This window comes from Porites lutea, chromosome 1 (assembly GCF_958299795.1).
Source record: "Porites lutea chromosome 1, jaPorLute2.1, whole genome shotgun sequence".
Taxonomy (NCBI): Eukaryota; Metazoa; Cnidaria; class Anthozoa; order Scleractinia; family Poritidae; genus Porites; species Porites lutea.
The window spans coordinates 53,543,018-53,555,438 of record NC_133201.1 but is presented as its reverse complement, the minus strand read 5'-3'; the positions used below and the strand labels follow the sequence as shown (position 1 = coordinate 53,555,438).

General features: G+C 39.1%; 1 protein-coding gene and 1 pseudogene across 1 annotated transcript in view; both read right to left on the bottom strand.

Annotated features, from left to right (window-relative positions):
* LOC140921542 (uncharacterized) overlaps positions 1–12,421 on the bottom strand; it is a 471,050-nt gene that overhangs the window by 287,611 nt on the left and 171,018 nt on the right. The gene's annotated exons all lie outside the window — the stretch shown is intronic.
* Positions 1–12,421, bottom strand: part of LOC140946500 (uncharacterized) — a 31,906-nt pseudogene that overhangs the window by 14,356 nt on the left and 5,129 nt on the right.

Here is a 12,421-nt window from a genome sequence, read left to right as displayed (position 1 = left end):
GGCTTTTTTAAAAAGGTGAGTCTTCAGATTACGTTTAAAAACTTGAAGATCGGAGATGCATCTAAGATCTAACGGAAGATTATTCCATAGTTTTGGTGCGGCGGCTACAAAGGCTCGGTCACCAAGAGTAGGGAGGGTCCTAAAGTTAGGATTTGAAAGCAGATATTTGTTATTTGATCTGAGGCTGTAGCAAGAATTAGGTTTAAAATTAACGAGAGATGATAAATAATTAGGAGCTGTTCCATAGATTGCTTTGTGAGTGATTATAATAACCTTAAATTCTATTCTAAACGTCACAGGCAGCCAGTGTAATGACAGCATTATTGCTTGCAATGTACGGTAAAGTTCTCTCGCATAAGTAATAGTGTTTTGCCATGAAATAAACAACATTTGAAACGTCCAGAAATTGTAATCTTTTACTCAGTCAAACCAGGAGGCCCACAGCTCAGTGTCGGCCGAAAGCAGATTAAGAATCCACAATCTTTGAGCACAGAATAGGCTTTCTAAGACACAATCATCTAAACTAAACACTCACGAAGCGTTTTTATACTTGACACAAAGTATTCTAGTAACACGAGCTCAACCGCACATACCTGAGATTTTTCTGTCAACACTTTTGGTAAATCACACAATAAATGACTTTCGCAGCAATCACAACACTTCCCAAAACCACTCATAATTTTTCCACACTTAACACGGGCGAAACATCGTCAAATTACTCCGTAAAACTCTCGCTTTCTCCACATAAATCGTCACATGAAACTTTTCTCGACTCACTGACAGTCGATTTATTCAAGGTCCCGGATGTAAACCAGCGGTTGAAAAGGAGACATACAGCCCCCGCCTTCGACACAATTTTTTACTAAGTCTTTGGCTTGGTCGGAAATCAGCATGAATTTCCATCTTGCCGAATAGATTTCAACCCTAGAACCTACTTTGTGAGGCCCAAGACTTGTTCACTGCGAACAACAAAGCTCGCAATATCCAATCTTTCCGTCTCAAGCCCGGGATCTGTCTTTCACCCGTGTAGCCCGAAATGAGACGAAATACCAAAAGATATTGGACGCAGCAGACTTTGCCAGACGTGAGAATTGTTCCTTCATAAGGCTTATTGATGCCTTCCGGAAAAACTTTGTTCAAGGCAGCCAAAAAAGGACAACCCGACTATGACAGCCGAGTTCAGTGTAATACGCGCGCTGATTTCAAACTGACATGCAGAGAAAATTATGGGAAGTTCTGAAAAACAATTGTTTTTTGGGAGGGGGGGTGGGGGGGGATAGGTCAATAGCCAGTGAGAAACTCTTCAAAGTCTATCTACTGTGGCCTATCCGGTACCGATTAAATAAATAAAATTTAGCTATGAAAAAAAAAGGCTCCACTACAAGACTCAGTCAGAGGGTATATAAGAGAGATTTCTGTAGCCATGTTTTTGCAAATCCAGACAGATATATATATATATATATATATATATATATATATATATATATATATACATATATATTGTTTGGTGTCCTTTTTTCTAATTGGTACATGTCTCAGATAAAGTAAGAAGTTGTTGTCATTAGGATAACGTTCCTTCAATCTGCATATCCAGATAAAGTTTTTAGCTATAAGGCAACAGAAAATTATATGGAGCTTAAAGGAAAAGCTGTCTGGAGAAAGGACCAAAACAGTGGTCATGTCTACGTAATTGCCCGGTTGGAGGATCTGGCACGACTGAAGCCGTAACGAGAAGTTATCCCAAAAATTTGGGTTTTTTGGCATTTCCAAAATAGATACGCCAAATCCTCTTTCTCGTCGCGGCAAAAAGTACACTTTTCGTCCTCTCTTTTGCAGATAGCTGTTAGTTGGTAAAAGTCTATGCAAAAATCTGAAATGAAAATTAATTAGTTTTCAGATAGTTGTACAAATGTTTGCTGCTTGAAAAACGGTTCTCGAGTTAACATTTTTATCGGTTGAAGGGCAGATGTCTTTATGCCATTTGTTGTTTGAAAAAAATTCTAGATGATTTTTGGCTTTTGAAAAATGTGTTGACAGAACTTTGAATTCATACTGCTGGTTTGTTCCCGGGATTTGTCGTTGCAAAGATTTCACGGCTGAGAGTATTCCGAAAAACATTAAGAGTATTACTCGAATATCATATCTATTCTGAAAATGGTCGAGGGAAAAGAAGTTGAGAGAATTATCGTCCATTAGATGTTTAACTTTTTGTGTTATTGATGGTAGGCCAATCATTGCAGGAAACTCAGGTGCGGAATATTAATGAATTTTGCAACAGAGGTAGAGATGAGAAAATGATATTTTTATACTATTCTCCCCTCAAAGGAAGTGTCATACCAAATTTCTGCAATTTCTTTGGCAAAAAGGTCTTCTATCGGTAGCTTATAAATATCCTTCTTGTAAAGATTTCCTAATGACAGACCTTCTGAGCAGACTATAACTTTTAACTTACCATCAGTCTATGTTCCTGTTTATATTTAGTGAGCTCACTACTAGAACGTAATAACATGAGTGTACTATAGCTATTTCTCAATTTAGTTCTTGTATCGTTGCTAAATGAGTATTTACCACTTAATCTAATAATGATACACATTCATACTAAAAAAATCTGACGTATTTGTGGTTATTTTTCCCGCAGCTACACGTAGTTTAAGCTCAATGAACTAATGTGTGGTCATTGAACTACACGTCATAAAAAATAAATTGGAAACCGTCCAGTGGAAGAAGCCAAGAAAATGACATGTTACAAAAGACATATATATAAACAATTTTTCCAAGTCACAGGTCTTTGTGGCTTACAGTTTCTGAGTTATTTGCCGAAACGTTTCACGCAACTTTGTAGAGCTTACTGAGCTTTGTAGGGAGACGCCATATTGGTGGACCGTTTGGGTCCACCAATATGGCCGCCCGAAATCAACAAGAACATCTGGAGTTCACTTTTTCTATAAAAGCTCTTTCTTTTCACTCGAGAACTGGCATACGTACGCATAAACATATCTTCTAATACTTAAAATGGTTATACTGCTAAAAATCAAGAGGACAGGCTTCTTTTCAACGAGACAGCATTCCTATTTTGATGTCACGCACTGTGAAAACTCGGAAGTTCAAATTGCTTTATTTTCGAAATGAAACATGCTACGGGAATGGAGACTTGTACAAAGATTTACTTTTTGTTTATCTTCAACCTAGTGTAAATAAGAATTCGTAAAACATCGCTATTTTGACTTAACAATTTGATGACGTCACTGTGAAAACCATCTATAGGTGAGATAAAACCAGAAAACGCAAGATTCCATGCTATTATCCAGGTTGATCAAAATGCTCTCTCCGTTTAATTTTTTTGGTGAACTATAACAAGAAAAAACTAGATTAGAAGTGGTAATTTTCCCCATCTAACTTGCACTATTTACATACAGTTTTCATGGTAGTTTTAAGGTATCATCCAGGGTAAAAAATCATAATTTTTCGAAATTTTCAATGTTTAAATGATTAAATAGAGCTAATCAAGAGCTTTCTTTAAAAAAAAAATTCCAGGAAAAAATGTTTTTTCTGTGCAGACTTATGGAGCGCAAAAGTTTCTTCTATGCTAATTATTTTAATTAATCGTTGACAAGTCCTGTCATACTTGATACGCATGGCGCTGTTGAACCAAGCTAATCACGCAATTTGACAGAAATCGTGGTAAAGAAGACGACAAAATCGTTATGCAAAGAGTGGGCTTCGAAATTAGCAGAGGGCGACAAGGGAGCTACTACTACAATCAAGAAAAATGGCTAAAAGATAACAAAGCTCCTGAAAACCCATTGAAACCACCGCATAATCGAGTTTAACGAGTTTCTTAGCGAGCGGGGCAAGCTTTTTTGGTCGCGAAGCGGTCAGGCGAGCGACGAAGTCGCGAGAGGTCCCGCGCCGTATAAAAATCGGACTAAGGACTTCAAGAAAAACTCCAGGAAGCGGTCTGTTGTCAATTTTTCTAGGGAAGTGTCGAACTTTTAGAAAATATATCGAGTAAAAGTGGGCTTGGCTCAACTTGGCTCGCCCGGTGCGAAAATGAAAACTGCCCGTCGCAAATAAGTAACGATGCTTTCTAGACAACAGAAAGGATCGAACAGAGTAGAATCAAACCAAGAATCAAACCGTGTCTGCGAATTTTGATTTCTTTTTTCGTTTTCGAGTTAGAGTAATTTTTTCACCGGTAGTGCTAATGATTTCCTATCCCTAACTTCAACTGCTTATAACAAAAGAACAAAAGCACTTGACAAAAATCTGAGACACGGATTTTTAGTCAAACGTGTTAAGAAGCGGATGCGATCTTAATTGGCTTCTTCCGTTTATTTTTGGCTGGCCTGGACTTAAATTTACAGTGACACCCACTTTCACAAAAAGCTTCCCATTTCTAAATCTCGTTAATATTTTGATTTTTTAAAAGGAATAAGCAATAATCTGGAACTATTAAGCTTTCAGAAAATGTACGGTTTTGGGGGGTATTTATTAAAAGCAAAAGCGCTAGCGCTGATCAACGCGAGGAGGGTGCTTCAGGGTGGATGATACCTTAAGGCAGGAAAAGGAAGCTAAGCCTTGATCAATTCACACTCGCCTTCTAGTCATTTTTACTGATTTTTTAATGACAACGGCACCTGAGACTATAGTGCGGAATACTTTTTTTTACTTTAGGGAGGAACAACTCTGAAAAGAAAATGCGTCAGCACAGAATTTAATTATCGGCGAATTCGCAGCACGAATACGACGTAAAACGTCCTAATTTTAGTTTTATGGGGTACGTGAACACAAGACAACGATTTTCTTTTTCCAATATTTGGTACAAACTTTTCGAATTTAAACCCAGAATAATTCACCTTCATTTGGTTAGTTGACCGAAATGGGATAAGGGCGATAAAGTTACGTGAATGCACTTTTTTTTAGTCCTCTTCGTGGTAATATCATTTTCTACTTCAAATACTTCCTTGGACAATTTACTTGCTGATAATGCCCAGTTTTAGAAAAACCAGACCACTTACCCCATGAGAGGCTGGTGTAGCCTCCAAAAATGTACTTCCCGCTGACTCTTATGATTGTTACAGTTGGTCCTTTGTTGTCACATCCGCCGTGAAAAGTACTGGCAGCCCAGCCGTCCACGGACGCACGCCAACATCGCTTCCATCGTGAAGATTTGCTCTGAGCAACTGGTTTGAGCCAGGTGCTTAAATATTGCAAGTAGTTAGCATCATTCCCCACAATAGTAGATTGTTTCAAGCCCCCTACAAAAATTAGAGACAAAGTTATTACTAAATTATTTACTTAGGTTCACCAATTCTTAGCAGGGTCACCGCAACAGTGCGTGGTGCTTATCACCGAGGCCCCATAACAGTCCCGCCCACCATGGGAGGTACGTAGACCACAACACTACAGAATGCGTCCCCTACTCTTTACGAACAGAGCGTGAGTTCTTTAAAACAGTTAGGAGACGGGGCCTACGGTTTATCGTCCTTGTCTGAGAAGAGTAAAAAGTTTAACCATTTGCAGATGTCTTTTCAAAGGAAACAATTTATCCTCTCAGTCAGTGACTGTTAAAGACCCTGAGTTGGTGGCGTCGAACGGGCCTGGGAATGTAAAAATTCTTTTTCAAAGCGAATCGGATTCTTACCTTGCAAGGCAAAATTATCGATTTTCGAATGACTTCCCTCACAACAAAAACTAAATTTAGGAGTAATAATAAGGCTGAATATGTAGTCTGCGTTGCAGGCGCTTGGAAGTAGTGAGCACAAGGAAAAACGGGCGCGCGAGCGTGTCTCCCTCGATCGCGCGCACCCGTTCTCTCTTTCGCCCACAAAGCGTGTCGTTTAGAATGGAAGTATGGGAAATCATAAAAAGACACTCGAAAATATAGACATTGCATGTGAGCAGTAGAAGCTACTGAATAATGGCCATTGAAAACATTAGAACGGCTCCGCAATAAAAGAGCGTGATACTAGCACTGAACACTAGCACGATTACTACAAATCAACTTGCTGTTAACCATTAACACGCAGTGCTGAAATTTTATATCTGATCATACTTGCGTAATTGATAAGTTCGCACTCAAAGCCGTCTCCAAAGTAGCCTTGATCACAAGTGCAATTAAATGAACCACGATAATTTGTGCAGCTGGCGACCTGATGGCAGTAATACTTGTCCCTACTGCAGTCATTCAGATCTGTTCAAGATGAAAAAAAAACTATATATTTATCACGATTAACACACCAAATGCGTTTTGTTAGGTAGACTTTTCTTCTGTATTGTGCATTCCTAAACTTATACATCACATCTTACCTTTCTTACAAGTATACTGATGACAGTCACTGCATTTCACGTCATTCCATTCATATTTATATTCAACACCAAGTGTATGCACACAGTCTTCATCCCGAAAATTGTTCGGTTGGTTTTTAGCCCAAGCTGTAAAGTTCCCAGTACCACGATCTGCCCAAGTAAAGGAGCCCTCTGTAAAAATATCATTCAATCCCAGCCAGGATTTTGCTCCATTGTGTAGATGCTGTAAAAACACATTTTCTTCGTTATTTTGGACATCAACAAGAACCGAGTTTTCTTTTCGGCATTTATCCAGTGCTGTGGTCCAATTTTGACAAGTCTTACTTGTAAAATAGCAAAAGCCGTTGAAATAGTTCCAACCAGGTTCACAGATATCTGCGAAATACAGATAAACGTAAGCGTCAAAAATATATACATTCAAATAAACTGCCCGATTGATAAATCCTTTGCTGCATCTCACTCGCAGTACTGTTGGGAGCGTGATGAGAAAATGTTTTCCAAAGCTTAATGGTTTCAAGTTACTAGTAAGATATTATTGGACAGAAGATTAGCGACAGGGATATACCACTCGCATAGAGATAAAATATATCGAACTTTTATGTACAGACTGTACTATTTTAAAGAAACACAAAATTTAAACGATTGTTTTAAGCATGGTGCTTTTAATTTCTAGCAAGGTCTTTTATCCTCGTTATTTATCCTTTAAGAAAACTTTTAATTAAACGGTGAAATTCTTCGAGGGGTAGGAAAATTATAACTTGAAAGAATTTCAAGAATCCTTTTTATGTCAACGGGTACACTCTCTTGACTCACTTGCAAAACCATCAATTTGCATTGTGTTATTAGTTTAGGGCATTTCCAAAGTATTTCCAGATGAATACGGTAACAAATAACGATTCGTTTTTCATTTGCTAAAAACTACTTCATAAATAAACTCAGTAGTATTACAGACCTGTGAGCACGGCATAACCGACGGACAAGGGGTCATATCTATTCGCGTATAATTCCTTGACACAGGCTCTGAATCCAGAGGTATTCATGTTCTGAAAAAAAAAATAATAAGCTAAGCACTCAACATAGTTTAATACAGCTAAAATTGTAGTCATACACGACTGAATAAACAGAAAGAGAATACCAGAATATTTTTAAAACGTTCGCCTTCGTCTTCTTATATAACATAGAGATGCGAAGATTCGCCGTAAATTAACACTGTGGTTTGATGAAAGTGATTAAAGAGCGCTAGTAAATCAAAAGAAGCTTTAGAAATAACAAAGGTATAAAAAAATATATGGTGAATTAACGTTGACTTCAAAATTTTATCCAAAATATCCTTTTCACCCTAATAAGGGGCACGGCAGTGGCATAAATGAGCCATGAGGCCCAGAAGGACGGAGCTAAATATCCCTGTTGATGAAGAAAGCAGCCAAATGATAGGAGCAAAGTTTCGTGCCCAGGAAACAGCTCTAAAGTAACGTTTAAACCCGCACAATCAGATCTGAAGTTCGAGACCACCGTGCGCGGCCCCTGCTGATATAATATTTAAAGATATAATTATTTTGTACCGACACCATAATCGTATTCGATAATTAACGTCAAAAGGTAGGCATTAAGCAATCTCAACTTCACTCGGCACATTTTTGCGCCACACCTATTATCGACCAATACATCGCCTCAAGCAAGTGTGTGTCTCTGTTTAGTTATATCTTTCGTCGAGTTTTGGTTTGAAGTGTGTTTGCCTTGATACATTCCCAAAAAACCTCCCCAATTACGGAATATTTTACCTCGATCCAAGTTGTAATTCCGTTGTGAATCGGTGCTGAATTCCCAGATACCGTCGTACTCAGTGTGATTGGCTGAGACAAGAACTGTCGGAGTCGAGTTATAGGCTCTCGTGAATGAAACGAACTGCCATGGAAGAGAAACGTAAAACGTTTAACACTGTTTCCTAATCACTAAAAGCTTCAGTTCCCGTCATTGTGTTTATTTTTGAAGTCACAATTAATCATTTTAACAGAACAAACTGCCATTTTGATATTTTGATATGTCTTATAACAATATAATAAGACATAAGAACTTTATTTTAGTGTCAAACGTATATGGCTAATTGGAGACACTTATCTAAAATTACATAATAATAATAATAACAATAATAATAATAATCTATGATAATTCTAATTACAATAATTCTGATTGGGCACACTAATCTAAAATACATAGCAATTCATAATAATACATATCAAAATTTTAAAAATCTTAAAATCATAAAATCAGGATCTGCAAAGGACACAACATTCACTGTACAGTTATTTTCTAAAATCTGATTAGAAGATTATATTCTGTTCTTGTTACAGGCCTCGGGATTCAGACCCTAGTTGGGTATATTTACTTAACATCTTTCTGGATCAAGTTTGCGATCAGTTTCAAAATATGGTAATCTGTGGTGACATTAACTTGCAGAACATCTACTGGGACTCCGTGGATAGCGCTTCAGGCAGCTGCTAACGTGCTGCCATTACATGACAACTTCTTGACGCAAATTAACAACGCACCGACTCGCGGTAGCATTATTCTAGATCTAGTGATAATAAGTGCCCCAAAACAAATCAAAGTGACCGAGGTGTTGTCACCTGAAAAGGCCGGTGTTTTTACGGATCATTGTGTAGTCCTGTTTGAGTATAATTCTCTTGTCAATGCGTCCTGACCCCCTCGCAAATTTGTCTACGACTACGCAAATGACGATTTTGAAGGTCTGCGTGAAGTTCTCTCGGCAATCAATCTTTCTTCTATTGTGGACCATAACAATATAGATGATGACTGGCGGTGCTGGAAGGACTTATTCCTGGCTGCTGTCAAGGACTTTGTGCCATCGAAGAGACTGAAAGGCGGTAGCCCGGTTCCTTGGATAGATAGTAACATTTTAAATCTAATCAAGAAAAAGAACTCAGTTCGCCAAAATCTTAAATCACATCCGAACCCCGGCCTGAGGGATAAGTTTAAGTCTGCGGGCGCAAGTCAGGAAACTGCTTCGCGAAAGCCGTAATCACTTTTACGACTCCATTGACACTGGCTTTAGATTCAATCCCAAGCGCTTATGTTCAATTTGAAGCTTAACTCTAATCTTATCCCATCCTAGGCTATGTCTTCATGGTAACCGTCCCAGACTCTTCCGCTGAACAGTCAAAAAACCCTTCAAGAGTAAGTGCTGATACACCTACGGGAATAGCTGACCTGTTTAACAGTTTTTTTTGCCTCTGTATTTACTATCGACAGCGCAGTGGAGAAGACAGCGTGCGTACGTTCGGACACTGTTATATCCGATCTAACTTTCAATGAGTCCACGGTTCTAGCTGCACTCAGAGCACTAGAAGTCGGTAAAGCCACAGGGCCGGACGAAATCCCTGCTAAATTGTTCAAAGAGACTGCCTCAGTGATTGCTCCTTCCTTATGTAAGATCTTCAACAAATCACCGCAACTAGGGTCTCTCCCGAGTGACTGGAAACTAGCTAACGGAGTGCCTGTCCACAAAAAGGGTGCGAAAGACCACGTGGAAAATTACCGCCCCATCTCTCTATTCCCAATAGTGTCCAAGATCTTTGAGCGTTGTGTGTTGAATAGCATCATGGACCACCTGTACCAGGTAATTTCACCTAAACAACATGGTTTTTGTACTGGAAGATCGTGCGTCACCAACCTGCTTAAGGCTTTTAACCTCATTGGTTCAATTTTAGAAAATGGCAGCCAGGTTGACACCATCTACCTTGATATGTCAAAAGCTTTCGACAAAGTCAGTCACAGGCTTCTCGTCCATAAGCTAATCCGGCCGGTTTCGGTGGCAACCTGCTTAACTGGTTCTGCTCTTACCTGTCAGGTCGACGCCAGCGCGTTACGGTACTCGGCGCCACTTCAGAGGATCTTCCTGTTACCTCTATAGTACCTCTGGATTCCATACTCTGGCCAGCCCTCTTCCTCTTATACGTCAACGACCTTCCCGAAGTCATCAGTTCTAGCAGTAGAGCATTGATGTTCGCTGACGACACAAAAATATTCAGCGAGATAAAGACTTTGGGGGATGCCTCTTCTCTCCAGAAAGACCTTGGTAAGCTTGCAACTTGGTCTCAATCATCCGGTCTCCTTTTTGACGAAGCTAAGTATAAAGCGCAGCACATAACAAGGAAAACAAAGCCGATCTTATCCTCTTACAAACTCAACAACACCGCACTTGAATTATATGTTGCAGAAAAAGATCTGGGCGTATGGATTAGTAAGGATCTGACATGGTACAAACAAGTAAACGAACAATCTTCGCGTGCTCATAAACTACTTGGATACTTAAGGAGAAACACAAGGTTCATACTTAGAACCGACGTAAGACGAACGCTATACCTAGCCCTAGTTAGGCCACATTTGGGATACCCCACCCAACTTCGGGCCCCGTAGTCCATCGAGCTCATTGACAAGCTTGAGCGTATCCAAAAACGCGCAACTAAGTTTATGTTAAAACTGCCTTATTCTTCTAATATAAGTTATAAGTCTCGTTTACAAACTCCAACCTAATACCTATTTGTTACTGGCATAAACTTTTAGATCTAACCTTTTTTTTTCAAATTGACACACGGTCTTGTTAACGTGAACTCCTCTGTCCTACCTGAAGTTCGCAAATACGGTAGACGCACCAGATCCTCTACCAGCAATGTTAATAGATACATAATTAAGAAATGTAAAACTACTACGTACCAGAAATCCTTTCGCATTAGTGGAATTTGGAATTGTTTAGTGGATGAAGTAGATTTGAGCTCATCGACCTTAGCTTCCTTTAAATCGGTTAATTTTAATTATTATAAGTCCGCGTTAGCTGTTTCTTATGATTGTGAAGACCCACGTTCGTTCAAGTCTATCTGTTTAAAATGTAACAGTGTTCGTCCCTTGTCTAGTCCAATAACTTGTTATATGTAGCTGTACTCTTTCTTGTATCGCTGTGTTTTTTAATATTTCTCGTTTTTGTTTTTTTATTAGTATCCGGGACCACTGTAATTGGCCACAGCTGTTGCGGTGTCCCTGCCAACGTTCTTTCTGTTTGTTTGTTTGTTTGTTTTTTTGGGCGAAGTTAATAAAATAAAATAAAATAATAAAATACCAGAAATATCTAATTTTCTGATAGCGTTCTTGAAAGATTGAAGACTAGTTGATTGCTTATTGACCTTGTTGTTAAGTCTCTTCCAAAGTAAAAGTCCAAAGTAACGAAATTAATGTTTGCCGTAGGTTACAGTATTGAATCTAGTAGCTAAATGAAAGTGCTTGTTTCGCAGAGAATACCTCAAATTATTTAAATTAAAAGTTCTGCTACGTGGGTAGGGGCGAAGTTGGTCTTGACTTTGTACATATTTATTGCTATATCCTGCAATCTACGATTTTGCAACGTGGGTTGTCCTGATATTTTAGTAGTGTCTGGTAAGAGGCAGACTTAGTCCTGTATACCGCTCTTAAGACACATTCTTGAAGGCGTTCTATTTTCCTGCTGTCGGAGGCCTTACAGAAGTGCCATACCAGCTGGCAGTAGGTAAGGTAAGGCAGGATGGAAGACTTATAGAAGACTTACAGCTGAGCAGGGAACAAGATTGCGCAGGCGCATTAATTAGGATCCCTACTTTCTTACTGACTTTCTTACACAGTTTGCTAATATGACCACTGAAGTTCGTACTGCAATCAGTTTGGACGCCAAGTAGTTGGATGTAATCTGTGTTTGTATTGACCCTACCATCTATGCTTATATCAGTGTATTAGCCTTCAATGTCAATATTTCTAGGATAAAGGATCATCGCCTGGAATTTGTCAGGATTTGCGAGTAGAAAGTTATCACGATACCAAGAAGTGGCAAGTTGATCTTCCTGCTCTAAGGCTTCCCTTAGAGCTGTAAAATTAGTTCCTGAGGTGTACAACTGGTGGTCGTCCACATAGATCGAAAGTTTAGCGGTAGTTATGGAGCAGGGCAGGTCATTCTGAAATACGTTCCAGAGCAAGGGGTTGAACATTTCCGCGGTTGTTAAAGAATGATCGCGTGAGGTCTAACGCTGAGGACTCAAAACCGTATGCTTCAAGCTTTGTTAGTGTCGGC